Below are 15,785 nucleotides of genomic sequence, written 5' to 3'. Positions count from 1 at the left end.
AGATTATGCAGAGCCAAGCTGGATCATGTATTCTTGTGACAGTGTCTGTTTTCTATAGCATAACATTCTGGAGTAAATAAATGTATGATAGATTTTTGTATGTATGACACAACCAGCTACCTCTGAAAATACATCCCACAGAGATGGGCTAAGCCTCTTGGCTCAGCTCAGCTGTGCTCTGGTCCATGTCTGACCAGGGAAGATCTTTGCTGTTATCTGTGCAATCAAACTGCAGATGCTGCTGCCCAGATGTGGGCACTTTAAGGGCAGTCTGAAAGCAATTATAAACCCAGTCAAAGGAGAAATCTGAGGCTAAGTCACCTCAATTTCATTTAAGAACATCTCATTGAAGCAGTATTTCTCAGGCCATAGGAGACTGTCATATAACTTTAATTATGTAAGTCTAATTATTAAAAAAAATAAAGTTTACACCTTTATTGGAACTGAAATATTTCCAAAGCGAGCAGTAAACAGTGTCTGTACTAAATAAATCATGGGATGAATGTGCTATTGACATATCAATTCACTGGGCTGAATGCTTTCAAACCTCTCATGCGTCTTAGTCCATGTTCATGCAGATGTTCTCACCAGCCCCATACAAAGCACCCTATTATAATAAAACTTACAGCAATATTTGCTCAGAATAGTTTACTTTGTGTCTGTTGATTTACAGCTTGCAGGGAAGAGAGCCCTGTATGTTTTACATGCCAGCATGAGAGTAGAGTGAACCAAGTGACCAGAGCCCTTCTGTGTGAAACTCTACCCTGGCTATTGTCCCATCTCTCAGCAGCCTTCTGCTTGCGGTCCATTTGGGCTGGGAGAGCTTCTTTCATTTCAGCAGAACTGTTAGCTGATTCAACCAAGTTAATTCAGCTTTCCCATGCAGGAAGGCACAGTCTGTTTGAGCGCAATGCTTTTCCCAGCCTCTGTCTTCTGCTTACTCAGCACTACCTGCATGCTTCCACAGCAAAATTATCCTGCATGATGTTACAGATTCAAGCCAAGACTCGCTCTTTCTGTAACTCAACAGAGAAGCTCACTGAGGAAAAATGACTCTAGAAATGTCAGAGGTGAAGGGAGTGGCTTTAGCTTTCTTGGGAAAAAGAAAAGCCTGGAAGCAGGCTAAATACACATCCTCTCTGGCACTTGATTTTCTCCTCCAGACCCCTTTTCATAAAAAAGGTGAAGCTTTGGAAGGAGTAATTCTTTAAAAAAAATAAAAAATATTGGAATGAACATGTGCTACCACCTGCTGTCCATTATTTGAAAGAGCAGCACGGGTCCTGGCGAGTCACGGGGACCTGCAGGCCCTGGCACCAGGCAACCTCAGGCTGCATCTCAGCAAAATTATGGCATTCACCAGGGATTCCTCATCCCTGCTTCAACACATCAGAGCAGCTTGAGTCTGTGCAGGGACACTGCCAAAGGGCTGGCAATGCCACACTAGAGAGAAAGATTTTTGTAAAATTTGTGAATGCGTTCACGACAAAGCAACACCGAAGACAGAGTAAGAAGATGAGGTTAAAAGGAAGCTCAGAAAGTGTCCGGGTTGGAGGAATTTCGTCGTATATCAGAACCATGGAGGTACTGAGATGAAGAAAAGTGCTAACAGCTCCACATGGCCAGATCAGGTACCCTCCTATGGTCATGGAGTATTTCATAAGGGCAGCTGCTGTTACAAACAAACAAACAGCCATTAAGGCAAACAACTGCAAAAGGCTCTGAATAAATACAAGTTTAAATAAATAGATCGCCATAGAGATCACTTAGCTTCCCCATATCTCCGCGAGGTCATCGACGTCAAACCGGCAACGCAGATCTGAAGAAATAAATCACCTAGAGCTGACAAGGGCAACTTGGCCCAGAGCTCACAAATACAAAGAATGCACTTAACCTTTTTCTGTTGCTGTGGTGAGCAAACAGAGTGTGCCTGGCACATCAGGAAGCAAAGGTCTGGACCGTTCTTGTGCTAACATAATACCCATAATTATTTGCAAAATAAAGTGAAGGCCAGTAAATTCAGCCTAGGCACTCACTATTCAGTACAGCAAAAGGACTCCCAGGAACCATTATTCACCAAAAGTCCCGGAAAATAATTAAAGGAGAGAAACAGACCTGGTTCCAACTGTTGCAAACAGAATCACGTGCATACAGAATCCATTGCTACATATAAGATATCGCAGGAGAAAAAGAAAACATCCACAAAACACTTCTAGAACTACTCATTCAAGCACACTTTTTTTAAAAAAAGCTATTATATAACAGCATTATGCAGCTGAGCAGCAAACTTACACTGAGTGCAGGACATGTTACAACCCAGGTGCTCAGATATACAAGCAAACACCACATTTAACATTAATTAACAATAAATTGGGAGATATATAAGATGTCCGAAAATACAGTGTGGCTAAATTTAATTCATAAATTACTCAGATTTAATATTTTGACCAAACATAGGGTTTGGTTGAAGCACAGATTTCATTGGTAGCTTCCCTGCTCTTCCCAAGCCTGTTAGATTTTGCTCTGAAAGTAATCATTTCTAAAACTGCATTTGCCCCACGTTTATTTGAAACTGTTTCTGCCCGGGCAGTGTGCTGGAGCAGTCCGGAATAAAGGCCAACCAAGGAATAAAAAGGCCAACCCAGCATCAACATGAAGAAAGGAAAAGGCTACTCAGATGAAAAGTAAAAAGGGGAACAAGCTATTAGCAATACAGGATTTACAAACACGCTCTTGCTCTCTGTTTGCAATTATGAAAAGAAAGAGACAATCTGTGCTGAAATAAAAATGAGCAACAGAAGAAAATAGTGTTCTGAAATCATTTTTTTCCAAAACTCTGATGGTATTTTGCTTCCAAAGCACCCCACACCTACTTGTAGTTTAAGCTAGCGAGTGGATGCTGCTTTACTTCTTTCTCATAGCATGAACTCGTACTCCTTGCTATTCTCAATCTGTCACATTCAACAATCACATGCAAAATGACTCACGCTGCCAGTTGTCTTCGTGTTGTGCTCGCTGAGCGTGTGCCAGTTACTCAGGAGTAGGCTTTATATTGAAAGACACTCTTCTGGAAACGCAGTGGTTGTTTCAGGTTGCTGCATTGGGCTCAAACGTTTGGATTTTTGTCACACAACTATTTGTCCTTTTTTTAAATCTTGCGATCCAACAATCCTGGACACAAAGGAAACAAGAAGAGATTAGACTGGTAGCTCATTCAACCTGGTTCTTTGCCCTCTGAAGGCATTTATTCAAAGTGCCTGATATTTTGGAAGGAGTGGAAAAGCCGAATGCACCACACCAATCACAAGCTGTAACCATTGGAAAATTTTCTTCCTGCCACCTGCAGTGATCACCTGAAAAGCAGGTAATTATTTTGATCTTTTTTTTTGAGCAAATACAGCTCAGCTGCACAGCCCTTTAGAAAGCATGGCTCTGGAAACTAAGTCAACCATCTCCCATTTGCAAGAGGGAGCACTGAGCATTTGTTCAGCTTGCTGAGGTCTCCCAGCACTTTGACACAAATCCCATGCAGTTTCATGCTTTCCGCTCTCCTGTGTCATTTTAAGTCTTTTGAAAAGCAATTACAGCACCAACGACTGGTACTGTAGACTCCACTGCCTATAAAGGCAGCCTATGGTGACCAGCTTGCATATGCGTACGATATATGTCCACATTCATTTAGGTGAACTGTACCCTTGGGTGTCCCAACGGACCCACCTTCACAGCAGGAAAGCAGTCCAGTGGGTAGCTCCATGAGAAGCGGCTTTTTAGTCCTAATAGACATCCAATTCACATCCAGGCTGGATGTGGCTCTGGGCAGCCTGGTCTGGTGGTTGGTGACCCTGCACATAGCAGGGGGTTGAAACTGGATGATCATTGTGGTCCTTTTCAACTCAGGTCATTCTATGATTATGACTATATGATCTGAATATTTACTTATACTGGCTGTGATTTTAAACATGTTTCACCCAATACAATACTTTCCCCCCACTCTCTGCAAATTTGGTATCCATAGGAGAGTATCATGTCAATTCAGATGAAGGAGAAATATACAAGTATCCACACTTCACTGCTAGTTACATTTATTTAGTCATCTTTTTTTTGTAGTTTTTGTAGCTACCAATGAAAAAAATTATTACTGTTCCTCATAACCTCATTACTAAAGTGTATTTTATCAATTCAGTGGTTTTTCCCCCCCATTAGAGGGTACTCAGCCAAAACTCTCCAGATAAATAATGATCTCCTATGTAAAACATGTGGAAATGAGGAAAACTGAACATATAGGAGATGTCGAACAGGTAGCAAAAAGAAGATTATGCCTAACTGCACTATTGTGTGAAGTCACTTTCTGCTACATAATTTGTGCCTAATGTTTGATGCAAGAAAACTACAGAAATAAATTATCAAAGCTTTATGCAATCATGTCATTGTTATTCCGAGTAATTAAAACTAGTTACTAATTTACAAAAAGTAAACAATATATCACTCATTCTGTCTGTCAAATACCAAAAGTAAGGTCATGGTGAAGATAAATGAAGTTTGTAAAGTCTTCTAATAAAAGAGCAACTGGACTTTGTATTCAAGAACCCTCCATAACATCCCCTGATTGCAAAGATAGCTGTCCAAAAGCATATGGTTTGTGTAAGGACTGCATATACCATATGCACACATCAGTTCACTTGCCTCTGAAACAGTTGTGTCATGGGTGGAATGTGGCAACTCTACCCACACATAGTAATGTGATACAACAGATGAAGATAGTCGAAAGCCGTGAAACTGTATGGAGAAATTTAAGTAGATTGAGTCCATCCCTACCTCAATGGGAATTAGATCAGGCTCCAAATGAGAATTTATGCACGACAGCTGGATTAACATATATATTTCCTCAAAGATAGCACCTTCATAAGCTGAAGAGTTTCACAGTGCCACTCTGGAGCATTAGTTCAATTTTTATTAAGAGAAAACCCATCACTTTTTAATTCACAGTAATTTCCTCCAGGACAAAGGTTTCTTTGCTTATCTCCTTTGAGTCCTGATCCTACTAAATGTGCAAGATTACAGTAGGGACAGCTTAGTGCATATTTGAGTTACAATCGCCCATATATTCTGGTTCATGAGCAGGAAATGATGCAAGCATGAGAGGTCAAACTGAGTTAAAAGTTCAGAAATCTCCCATTTCAGTGAACTATCAAGAGTCAAAATATTGTAGCGTTGTTGCAGTGTTTTACACAAGAAAAACTGCATACCCTCTTTTTTTTCTAAAACTATGCCTAAATGCAAATACTCTCTCTGTCTGATAAGCAGTTTGAAATCTTGGCACTTCTGTACATTGGAACTGCCTCTGTCATATGAAACTAAACCAGACATGCAGTGCCACTGCAGGGGGAAGCTTTACAATGCAGCCACACAGATGGGATCAGCTCGCAAGTAAATATGTTTCTACTGCTAGAGAAAAGCATAGAAAGTGACAATGAATAAAGATGAAAAATAAGATGCTGACAGAAAGAAAAGAAACACCAAAATGGGCACAAAGAGAAGAGGATATGGTAGAAAGGACCAAAAAGATGAACTGGTAGTTTGAGCAGCTGGCTTTCCACTTGTGAGAATCCCTCCTTTTTAGATCAGTAACGCCATTATTTGGCACTGAATCTTTCGGTTGTGACTCCATAACTGGGGGCTGAAATATTGCAAAGCAATTTTCACTATTCAGTCACTGAACTCACATACATAAAGGGTCATACCATGCAATGTAGAGCAGAGCTGTGCTTCTATTGCCACGCTTTTCATGCAAGTAGGCACTCCACCTGTGTAATGATGTGTGCAAGTCGTAATTTTTTTTTTTCATCATTATCTTAGTTTCAATATGAGAAGATGGTCATCTTCTTGCAGAAGGGTAGCCAAGAGCTGGAGAGGTGATCCTAGAGACAAAAACTCATAGGAATCAGACTGTATCTAAAACATTACAGTCAGCAAAACAATATCATGGTTTGTAATTCCAATTCAGTCTCTTAATAGTTCTCAGAGTTTAATATTTGATTATGACAATTAAGAATCATTGTATTCTTAGATTTGTTATTTTAGCAGTGGACTATACCTAGAAAAAGAATTGTTACTAAATGTTCCATAGACCTGAAAGCTGAAGAAGTTAGAGAAGTCTTCATATTAAGCAGAGGTATTTCTATAAAGAAGTATCCAAAAACTTTCATCACATTCAATTTCTTTTAATGTACTTAGAGCATTTTTGTTTAATAATGCGTATTAATGTAATGCTTAAGGCTGCAAAGTCAAGTACCTACAGATTGTGCCATCCCACCATTAAAATTCCTCAGTTTAGTTCTGCTGTGGTTATGCGTGAGGTTTTGATAACCTTCTTGCATGCAAGACTTACAGAAGCTACGTAACTCCAGTCCACACGGAGGAAAGCAGGAATATTAATTGCCTCAGTGCTTTTTGTATGGGGGCTTTCACTGTGGTTTCAGTGCTCAATAAACATCAAAGATTTATCTTTATTATCCTACTGTTACAGTAGGATAATAAAGGAAGAGTAAGGAAGAGTAGTACTCTTACGTTCACTTCATAGATGGAGAACAGGCCATAAAACTGAAGGCTGAAATCATTAAACATGCAATGATTTTAGATGTCCAATCTGAGAACCCTAAGATGTCAGTTTTTCAGAGTTCTTGTCATTTTAGGAGTGCTCCATATTCAAAGCAGCGATCCCACTGACCTCACTAGCAATGGAAGCTATTGTTCACTTAAGATCTCTGTTTCACTACCTGCATATTCTGAAAATGGAGATTGTAACTAAGTTCTGCCCTCCTGTTTGGGGTCCCTCTCTGCTTCTACTTTCTTTCTTCCTTGTTATCTTTCCTGCTTTGCCATAATTCTGCTCTTCTCTGCTTCATTTCTCATCTCCTTATACTCCAGTTATATTGTTCCTTCACATTTCCAGGGCATGGAAAGTAGGAGAGAGCACTGAAAATTTCCTTGTTCACCTCTTCTATAACCACAGACACCAGAGCTTTCACAAGCCAAGACAGCTCTGTGTTTGTTCTCTGTCATGATGTGGTGATGTCTCTCTAATTCACTCATCACATATGACCCACAGAGGATGAAGAATATGTATTTTAGCCCAAAGTATTTAGAAGTCAAACAAGTCTTAACCAAATTTGGCCATCTAAGCAAAGCAAAAAGTACCATAACGCTGCCACAAAGCAACTCTCTGCCACAGGCTTTACATCCTTCTGTCAGGGCACAGAGGCAACAGGTCCTCAAAACAGCTGCAAGTGCTGTCAACATGGACAGAGCAGCACTCCCAGAGCCCTCCCAGACAATCCCTATTCCCTGGACATGGAGAAGGAAGGTGACAGGGAGATGGCAGTGCTGGGAGTCATTAAGCTACTCACAGCAAATCCTCTTAGCCCCAGTTTGAAAGGGTTATAGGATGCTCACTTTTGGGTACATATCAAAAACTGTATTTGGCCCAAAGGTGGCCACCTAAAGTTTGTTCCACAGTGCAAATAAGTGTTTTGTTTCTGGGTAATGAATGAAAATTTAAACATACCGTACTCTGAGCTTAACAGTGTTCAAAATATGTGATTAATTCCTGCTCTGATTCTCTTTAATATCATCCTGAACTCAGGACAACTATACACCATGCAACACAGCAGCTCACCAGATGTATGGAAACTCTCATGGGCAGGTAAAAGATCAGTGGGAAGGGCTCTCATCTGATTGATGAATCTGTGACCTTGAGCAACAAGAGCACTTGCAAAAAGTCTATCCACTATGAGAAACAAAATGAAGAGAGGCTCATGTTGCACTCTCAGATCTCATTAGGCACCCAGACCTGAAACACCGACACCAGCACAGACCATCTGCTCCAGTGTTTGCGTGGTTACAGGTCTGATAACACTTGCACGGAGCAAAAGTTAATCATACGTACCGATGAGCACCAGCACTTCTGCACAGGAAATTCCGTGCAGCATAACAGTTTCTAAAAAAAACCACATACATGTTTTTACTTCATTCTGTTGTTTCCAACCACACAAGCAAAGTGATGATTCAAATAAAAGTTGATACAATAGGCTGTAACTTTGGACTCTTCAAATATTGCTGGGTTTCTGTTGTTGTTGTGTTGGGGTCCTGATTTTCCTTTGCTGAAAAGCAATTCCTGGAAAATCCTGCAAATGCACTCAAAGACTTTACTACTGCTTTTCGAGAACTCGCTCTAGGCAAAATGATACAGTCTATTGAGGCCATATCTGACCTAGGAAGTATTAACTGAAGAATGTGTGAGACAGCTGGTTATTGGAAAGAACACACATGCAGTGCAGAGAATGACATGTAGAGCTGCTTTGCTCAGTTCTGAATGGCTGTTGACTCTGCACAGCCAGGCTGGCACTGAATGCAGAGCCCACGCCGCATCCAGTGACCAAGCCAGCTCAGGTATCTGACACAGCCAGAGAGAGGTAGTTTGCCATCCGAGAACATTTCAGATATATGATAGGATAAGGCTGAACAGAAATCTGAAGTGCAGCATGATTATTTCCTAAACCAAGTGCCAAAGGGCTAACTAAGCCCTTCTGAGGAGGATGTTTTACGAGCAGGCTGGGTACGCGGCATGCTGGGGTCACTTTTCAGAGCCCTGCTCATGTTGGTTACTGCTCAGATGTTGGTGATCCTCAGAAGCACAGCCTGGTTCAGTGCCTTTCACACTGTTAGTAGAGAAGGCCTCACTGCTGTTCCTTTTGATGAGGGGCAGACCCAGCTGCCACACCACCAATGCTCGAACATTCCAACGGCATTTTAATGAGAATTCACTTCATTTTGAAGTTATTTACAATTTTACCTGACGGCACCTTCCTGCCACCTCCTAACATGGCGGCCGTCCTTCAGCTCACCATGAGACCTTGCTGCACGGCAGCAGCACTAGCAGCACTTAAAAACAACATCCTTTACTTTCCCAAGTATCTCAGTACATATCCATTAACTGGTTCAAATAACCAAAGAAAAGAAAAAGGCAAGTCCCAGAGGATGGAAGCCGGTGGCCATGTCACAGTGAAGGATCTCGGGCAAGGATGTGCTGTATTACAGATACACGCGTGGAAAAGACATCCCTTTTGCTAAACATGCCATCCACGCTTTGCCTGAGGTCATGTACTGCAGCTCTGAATCGCATTTATGTGGAATTTAAAGTTCTTTAAAAAGAAGACTTCAATTACGCTCCCTGGCCTCACACTGGGGACTGCTTTACCGCTACACACCGCTCAGCGTTTCAAGCAAACACCGCGGACACGTCACTGTTATCCACTTTTCCGTCACACCGCGCCCACCCCCTCCCAACCTTCCCGCCAGAGCTCCCACCACACGCCTCCGTTTGGGGGACACGACAAACCCCCGTCCCGCCACACACCCACCCCCACACGGCCGCCCCCAGCGCTCCCCTCAGCGCCCCCCTGCGGTCCGGCCCTGCGCAGCCGCGGAGCGGGGGCGGCCTCGGCGGGCGGGGCGGAGGGAGGAGGAGGAGGAGGAGGGCCGGCCCGCCCGCAGCCGCCGCCACCACCGCCGCCGCCATGATGCTTGTTTGCTTTCAATGAGTGTGAGGAGGAGGCGGGGGGGAGCCGCTCTCCCGTCCGGCCCGCGGCAGGAAACAAAGAGCCAGGCAGGCGGCGGAGCGAGGGCGGTGGGGGGACGGGGATGCTGCAGCCACAGGTATAGGGGCTCGGGGGGGTGCGCCCGCGGCGCCTCACCTCGAGGGGGGGCTCGCGCTCAGGGGGACGGGGAGGGCGGGGAGCGGGGCTGCGGGGGTTAACGGGGGCGGGGGGTGCTGGGGGGGAGGGGAGCGGTGTTGTTATGGCGAGCGGCGTAGGGTGGGGGGGATCCTCCGCTTTGAGCGGGGGCCCTTGGAGTTCGGTGAGAGGAGGGGGGGCCGTTCTGTTGGGTGTCAGGGGGCGGGGGGCGGCCCCTCGGGGCGGGCGGCGGGGCTGGGGGCGCTCCGGAGGCGGCCGGGCCGGGCTCGGGGCTGCGGGCGGGGGCCGGGGCTCGTCCTGCCGCCCATCCGCCGCCGGAGCGAGCTGGCAGCTTCTCGCCGAGAATCGGGCTGCGTTCGCATCGGAGGGCAATTAAGTGGAATTAGCGTAACGGCATCTGGAAGCTCCAACTTCTTTATATATACGTATATATGTATTTATTTATTTTTCCCAACTGTTTAAAAATAATTAAACAAAGGCAGAGAGGGAAATGACATCAATCTGATAATGGTCCAAAGCGCAATTTTCCAGCCATCTCGCTTCCCTTCCTTCCTGAGCCCTCCGCTCGCCGAGGGACGGCGCTGCCGGGGCGGCGGGGCGAGGCCTGTGGCTGGCAGCGGGCGGCCCGCGGCCCTGCGAGCGGCCGGGCGAGGGGAGAGCCGCCCCGAGCGCTCGGCACGTGATTGGCAGCGGCGGCGGCCAATGGGGGCGGGAGGGGGGCGGGGCTTGCGCTGACATGTGGGGCGGGGGGACACACACCTGCGGGGGTAAACAGAGGGGAATTGGGACGGCGCTTCCTCGGGTGCGGGGTGGGGAAGTCGAGGGGTTGTGGAGCTTGTGAGCAGGCACGTGTGTGAGCACACACGCTCGTGTGCGCCCCTGGAGCGCGGAGAAGTGGGTCAGCGGGGCCTGCGTGCCTGCAGGGAGCTGTGTGGCTCAGGGCTTTGTGGGGAGCTGTAAGCCGGGATCACAGGGGGCTTTAGGAAAGTCTGCGTCCGCGCATCTGCCTCTGTCGTGGAGTGTGCAAAGTGTGTGCGCAGGGCATCTCAACAACTTTTCCATGAAAATCAAAAATTCCTAGCAGCCTTACTCTGCGTTTTGTAGTATGAAAGTATAACCATAACAAATACAGTCAAACAGGTTTGTTGTTTTCCTTCCCCCCCCCCCCACCCCCTTTTTTTTTAATGTCTAACTCTGCAAGTGCACAGACACAGAGCACTGGAACAGGCAGCCCAGAGAGGTGGTGGAGTGTTCTTCTCTGGATGTATTCAGGACCTGTCTGGACACTTTCCTATACAACCAGCTGTAGGGAACCCATTAGGAGGGGATCTCCAGAGGTCCCTTCCAACCCCGACAGTTCTCTGATAGTAACCCGTGCTGTAATTCTGCAGGCAGGTGTTTGCTTTGTAAGCAGAGTTGCAGATCTCCAGGATTTTTTGTTTGATTTTTTGTTTGTTTGTTTGATTGATTGTTGTCTGGGGTTTATTTTCTTAATCCAGCTCTCACCACAATGGGTAACAAATTCAAAATTCAAGGGATTAAGTAATACCTGCGGTATGTGTCTGGCTTAAATACAGAGATGTGCAAGTGTTGACTGGTAATTGTATTGTATCTTGCATTTTTTTTCATTTTGGAGCAGGTCTTGTAATTGGGAATTTATCAGCATTTCCACTGGGGTAATTTTACAGGATTATCCGCCCTCTGTTCTTCCTGCTGGTTCATCTGGACTCTGTGGAGTGTGCTGCTAGCCATGAAGCCTTCTGTGGGGGTTTATTCATGCTATTACTGACATGGAGCCCTTCGCACTTGGATTAACTCTTTACTCACTTTTCATCTGAATCGTGTGGATCAGTCTGTTTATAAAAAGGACACTACCATGCATCCCTTTTCTGTTTGCATTTTGAAGTTGAACTCTCAATACAGACATAATGAGTTCAGACTGTTTACTTTGCTTGAATTTTAGAGGAAGAACTGAAATATAAAGATAGATAAGACTATAATACTGCATGGGCAGGTAAATGCTTTTGAAATTTTATATAAGAAGTCTTGAAAACATGTCACAAAAGGCCACAAATTGAGTGAGCATAGTATTCATCAAGGTAAAAATCACTAAGATCAGGCAGTACTGGATAGTAGGAAGACTTATTCTTCTAAGCAAGTGCAACACTGATGATGGGGAACACTCTTTAAAATGGGGTAGAATACTCCTAAGATAGAGCAAACTGAAAATGCTTTCCCAACTCACCAACAAAAGAATCTATTTTTTAAAGCGTGGCAGTGTAAATAAAAGCAATCATGTTAAACTACCCCTAAAAAGCTCAGTATTCTTGTTTGTAGTGCAGTGTGTCGTTATTTGGATTGCCACCGTGCCTAGAAGGCTGGGTGGTGAACCAGAATTCCTCATTCCAGTTGTGCAGCACCTGCTGCAACAGGCAGTCCTGCTGCAGAGGGTGCAGCCTCCTGCTTCTGTTTGCTAGCAGGCTGCAGAGGTCTAAAATTAGCCCCTTGTTTTGTCATGTGGTTGTGTGTATGTTTGTATACATAGAACTTGTAACATGCCATCCCTGGCTCAAACGAGGCCACATGAAGTGAAGGTTATATGCAGACTGTATATTTATGAATGAGGGTTATATGCAGGCTATAACTTTATGAATGAAGATGCTATTTAGTCTTCAGAACTGAAATATACAAGGCATGTCATTACAGGGCTTGGGGTTTTGGTTTTTTTTTGCTAGGAGAAACGTGTAGCATTCAAAGGTAATAGTGATGTATGATAGGCTTGAAAAAATGCCCTCTACCTTAAAACCCCACGAGAAAGATCTCAACAGATCCCACCTATGTTGCATGATGCATATATTAACCTTTGCTCTGTTGCATACAAAAGCTTCACGCATAAAGTTCCCCAACTGAGTCACTGCAGGGCTTTATCCATTTTGTATTCCCCCTTCAGTGCTGCTGCTTCACACTTGGAGGTGTGATTATTCTGCAGTATCACACAAGATTACTAACGTTGTATTAAGCCACATAATTTTGTTCCCATGTTGAAATTAGGTTGTGGGAGTCCACTCGACAGAGAAGCTTGGCATAAGCTTGGGGACCTGTGCTCACATTTTCTGCACTGAGTGATTTCTGCAGGTGGAGCCTTAAAGAATACAAATGCCTAGGCAGGTCCCACAGAAAAAGCAGTTAAAATGCTTAACATGTCCTTTTGAGCTACTAATTGCACTTCCAAGATGGTGCTTATTTAAACAAACAAAAAAAAAGTTGGCAACAACTCAATTTTCTCTATTGTAAGAGTGCAACAGGAATCCCTTTTTTAAATGCCTCAGAGGGCTCTTTTTAGCAAAGAAATGGAGGAGGGCCTAGGAGCAGAGAACATATACATAGTTGTTTATCTGAGAAATAAAATGGTTGTTAGAATTCTGGTTTGTGCTGTACTGGAGCTCTGAAGGAAGAGGGTTTTTTGTTTTTCTTGAAGCTGAGAAACATATTAGGTATTTTACTGTGGCTGCTGGGTAGACATGATTGTAGCTGTGGTGTTCTGATGGTTCTCTTGTGTGTCTTAGTTATGTTCCTGATCTGCAAGCTTTACTCAGCAGGTTAAGCAGCTTCCTACCTTAAGCCCATCTGAGGGCTGTGCCTGGGATATGCCACAGCAATGTTTGTGTTGTTAGGGGACAGCCACTCACTGTGGTTAGGGGACTGAGGGAATAGTTTCATATACTGCACATTACAAATTATCTGTGTAGCTTTACTGCTTGAGATATTTTGTGGTGTAATAAGAGTGTAGCGTGGATCACACAGGTTAAATGGAGCTCCACAAAAGCATCGCTCTGTTTAGATCAATGTGCAGGTCAGGGATCAGAAAATGGCCTGTGCTTCACAGACAGATCCTTCTATGTGGAACTCCCTGGAATGACATCTGCAAAGATAGGAAGGCTTGAAACTAAACTAAAGCAAAGCTAGGTTTGCACCTGTACAACCTGATCCATATCACTTGTCAGGACATGAGCCTGTACCATAATTGACTAAATAATGAAACATACTGAAATGGTTTGTGCTGAACTTCCACCATTAAGACTCTTTAAAAACATTAAAAAAGTATTAACAATTGTCCTCCCAGCAGAAGAGCCTTGCCTGACAAAGCAAAAGTACAGTGGACTCAAGGAGAGGAATTTCAGCGCTGCCTTAATCACAGCCTATCTGTACATAGATGAGTATTCTCAGGGACAAGAGCATTGGAATGAGTGATCTGTGAAGAATAATTAAAACTAAAAAGGAATTTTTTGCTGATGGACATCTTAAGAGATACAAGTCAGGAGACGAGAGAGCTGGTCTTAGGATAACAACCTGTCACAGGACAGGTCTTTCCCACATGGAGCAGCCCTGGTGCCTTCCGCTACTACTGCTGTTCAAGTAGGAAGTAAGAAAGTAGCTGAAGACAATTATCCAGTGACAGAACTGAGAAAACTACTGGTCTGGTTGGTCATTGCAGGCTGCATCAGTACAGCCATCTCTGAAACAGCTCTGGAAACCAACCAGTGGCATGACTGATGCAGTGGGATGTTTTTTAAACCACTGCTGGTTTAAACCATTGCAGCTGCTCCAGCACAGCTGAATGGGGGCAGAAAGGGGGCCAGGAAAGAAATCTACAGTGGGTTTTGCTGCATGACAGAGGGGTTGTGAAACAGCATCTGCAGGCTTGTTGGTCTAAACTGAAGTAAAGACAATTCGTGAATAGCTCGGCTGTTTCTATCAGGATGTGGCTAGATGGGAGAGGAAGAGCTGTAGAAGTGAGTTTTGTAGTGTGCTGAACTAGAGTTCAGCAGCTCTAATATTTAGAAGCATTTAAATCTCTTCCTAAAAATACTTCCTAGATAAAACATTCTGGAACTTGATACTGAGATCTGTTGTCCTTCAGATATAAAGCAGGAAGGCTGGAAATGAGCTAATGTCCAAATCTCATTTAAAATAATTAGGTTGTCTTTGACTCCAAGTTCTACTGCAAGGCTAAGAGAATAATGTGGGTGAAAACAGGAAGTCAGCATGCACAAAGCAGCAGAGACATGGAAATTATTCTGCAGATGTATGAAATAAAACACGGTAAGGAACCTTACAGTATACAGGGCCGTATTTGAAATAGCTTACAAACATGGACAAAGATAAATTATGCCATACTTCAAACAAAAATAGTTTTTCATATGATGGAGGATTGTCAGATAGGATTGTCTGGACACAGTGGGTGGAATAAGGATTTGTATTTGTTGACATCTTGGTAAGCCCATTCTCCAACCACCTTCAGAAAGCAGGTGAGGTCAGCCTTCAGAGCCCTGGTCTTTGCACTGATTTGCGTTTTTAAACTTAAAATGAGGCTTCAAGATGGAACTCTTCCATTTAAAGTTGATGTCTTATGTTCCATCTTACTTGTACAGTATATAATATGCAATTAAAATAAATTCTTAAAGTAATTAGTAGACCCAACTGGTCTTTTAATGTATTGGCACTTCAGAATACACTAAAATAGAAGATAAAACATTCGGAATGTTGCCTGCATTCATTAGCTAGCCAAAGTGTTTCTGGGGATACCAGTTCAAGGTCAGGCTTTGCTTTGCAATTTAGTTTTGCACTAATGTTTGTTTTGTATACAGCAGCCTTCTACTATAGGCATAATTATAAATAATTGCTGATAATTAAGAACTGTGCTAATTGTCTGGACTCTGTGCTACACTGAGAACATTTGGAAGTAGTATTTCTAATCATTAGATGTTTTGCAGGCTAAGGAGTGGGAATTTGAGTGATCAAAATCCATCTGAAGTGTTATCAAGTAGATCTGTCTAGAAGATAGAGCAGTCAAGGACCTCTGGGCTGAAACATGCCTTTCATACTCTGACCCTGTTACAGTTCTCTTCTGAGCCTAAACTGATCTTATAGCAACTGAACATGGAAGTGAGAATTGCTGTGTCACACTACTGAACCTATAGTAAATTTTGTCACTCCTCTAGACCCTGAGGGTTACGTGTATTCCATTAGAAT

The 15,785-nt window shown here is 43.7% G+C and overlaps 2 protein-coding genes across 6 annotated transcripts in view; one reads left to right on the top strand and one right to left on the bottom strand.

The window, feature by feature from the left end:
- GFPT2 (glutamine-fructose-6-phosphate transaminase 2) overlaps positions 1 to 8,942 on the bottom strand; it is a 62,471-nt gene extending 53,529 nt beyond the window's left edge. The window contains exons 1-4 of the mRNA XM_040647191.2: positions 7,946 to 8,942; positions 5,742 to 5,918; positions 3,718 to 3,842; positions 2,988 to 3,171 (exon numbers count right to left, since the gene is read on the bottom strand). The gene's annotated coding sequence lies outside the window, so the exon portion shown is untranslated. The remainder of the gene's footprint in view (positions 1 to 2,987; positions 3,172 to 3,717; positions 3,843 to 5,741; positions 5,919 to 7,945) is intronic.
- Positions 3,033 to 15,785, top strand: part of CNOT6 (CCR4-NOT transcription complex subunit 6) — a 36,187-nt gene continuing 23,434 nt past the window's right edge. For 2 of the 5 annotated variants that reach the window (XM_040647193.2, XM_040647192.2), the window contains exon 1: positions 9,545 to 9,664. The gene's annotated coding sequence lies outside the window, so the exon portion shown is untranslated. Of the gene's footprint in view, positions 3,365 to 9,544; positions 9,715 to 15,785 lie in introns of those variants that run through there. The other 3 variants (XM_015293943.4, XM_015293942.4, XM_046900455.1) reach the window with 2 other exon arrangements.

The sequence above is a fragment of the Gallus gallus genome, chromosome 13 (assembly GCF_016699485.2).
Source record: "Gallus gallus isolate bGalGal1 chromosome 13, bGalGal1.mat.broiler.GRCg7b, whole genome shotgun sequence".
NCBI lineage: Eukaryota > Metazoa > Chordata > Aves > Galliformes > Phasianidae > Gallus > Gallus gallus.
This window is presented reverse-complemented; position numbering and strand designations above follow the sequence as displayed.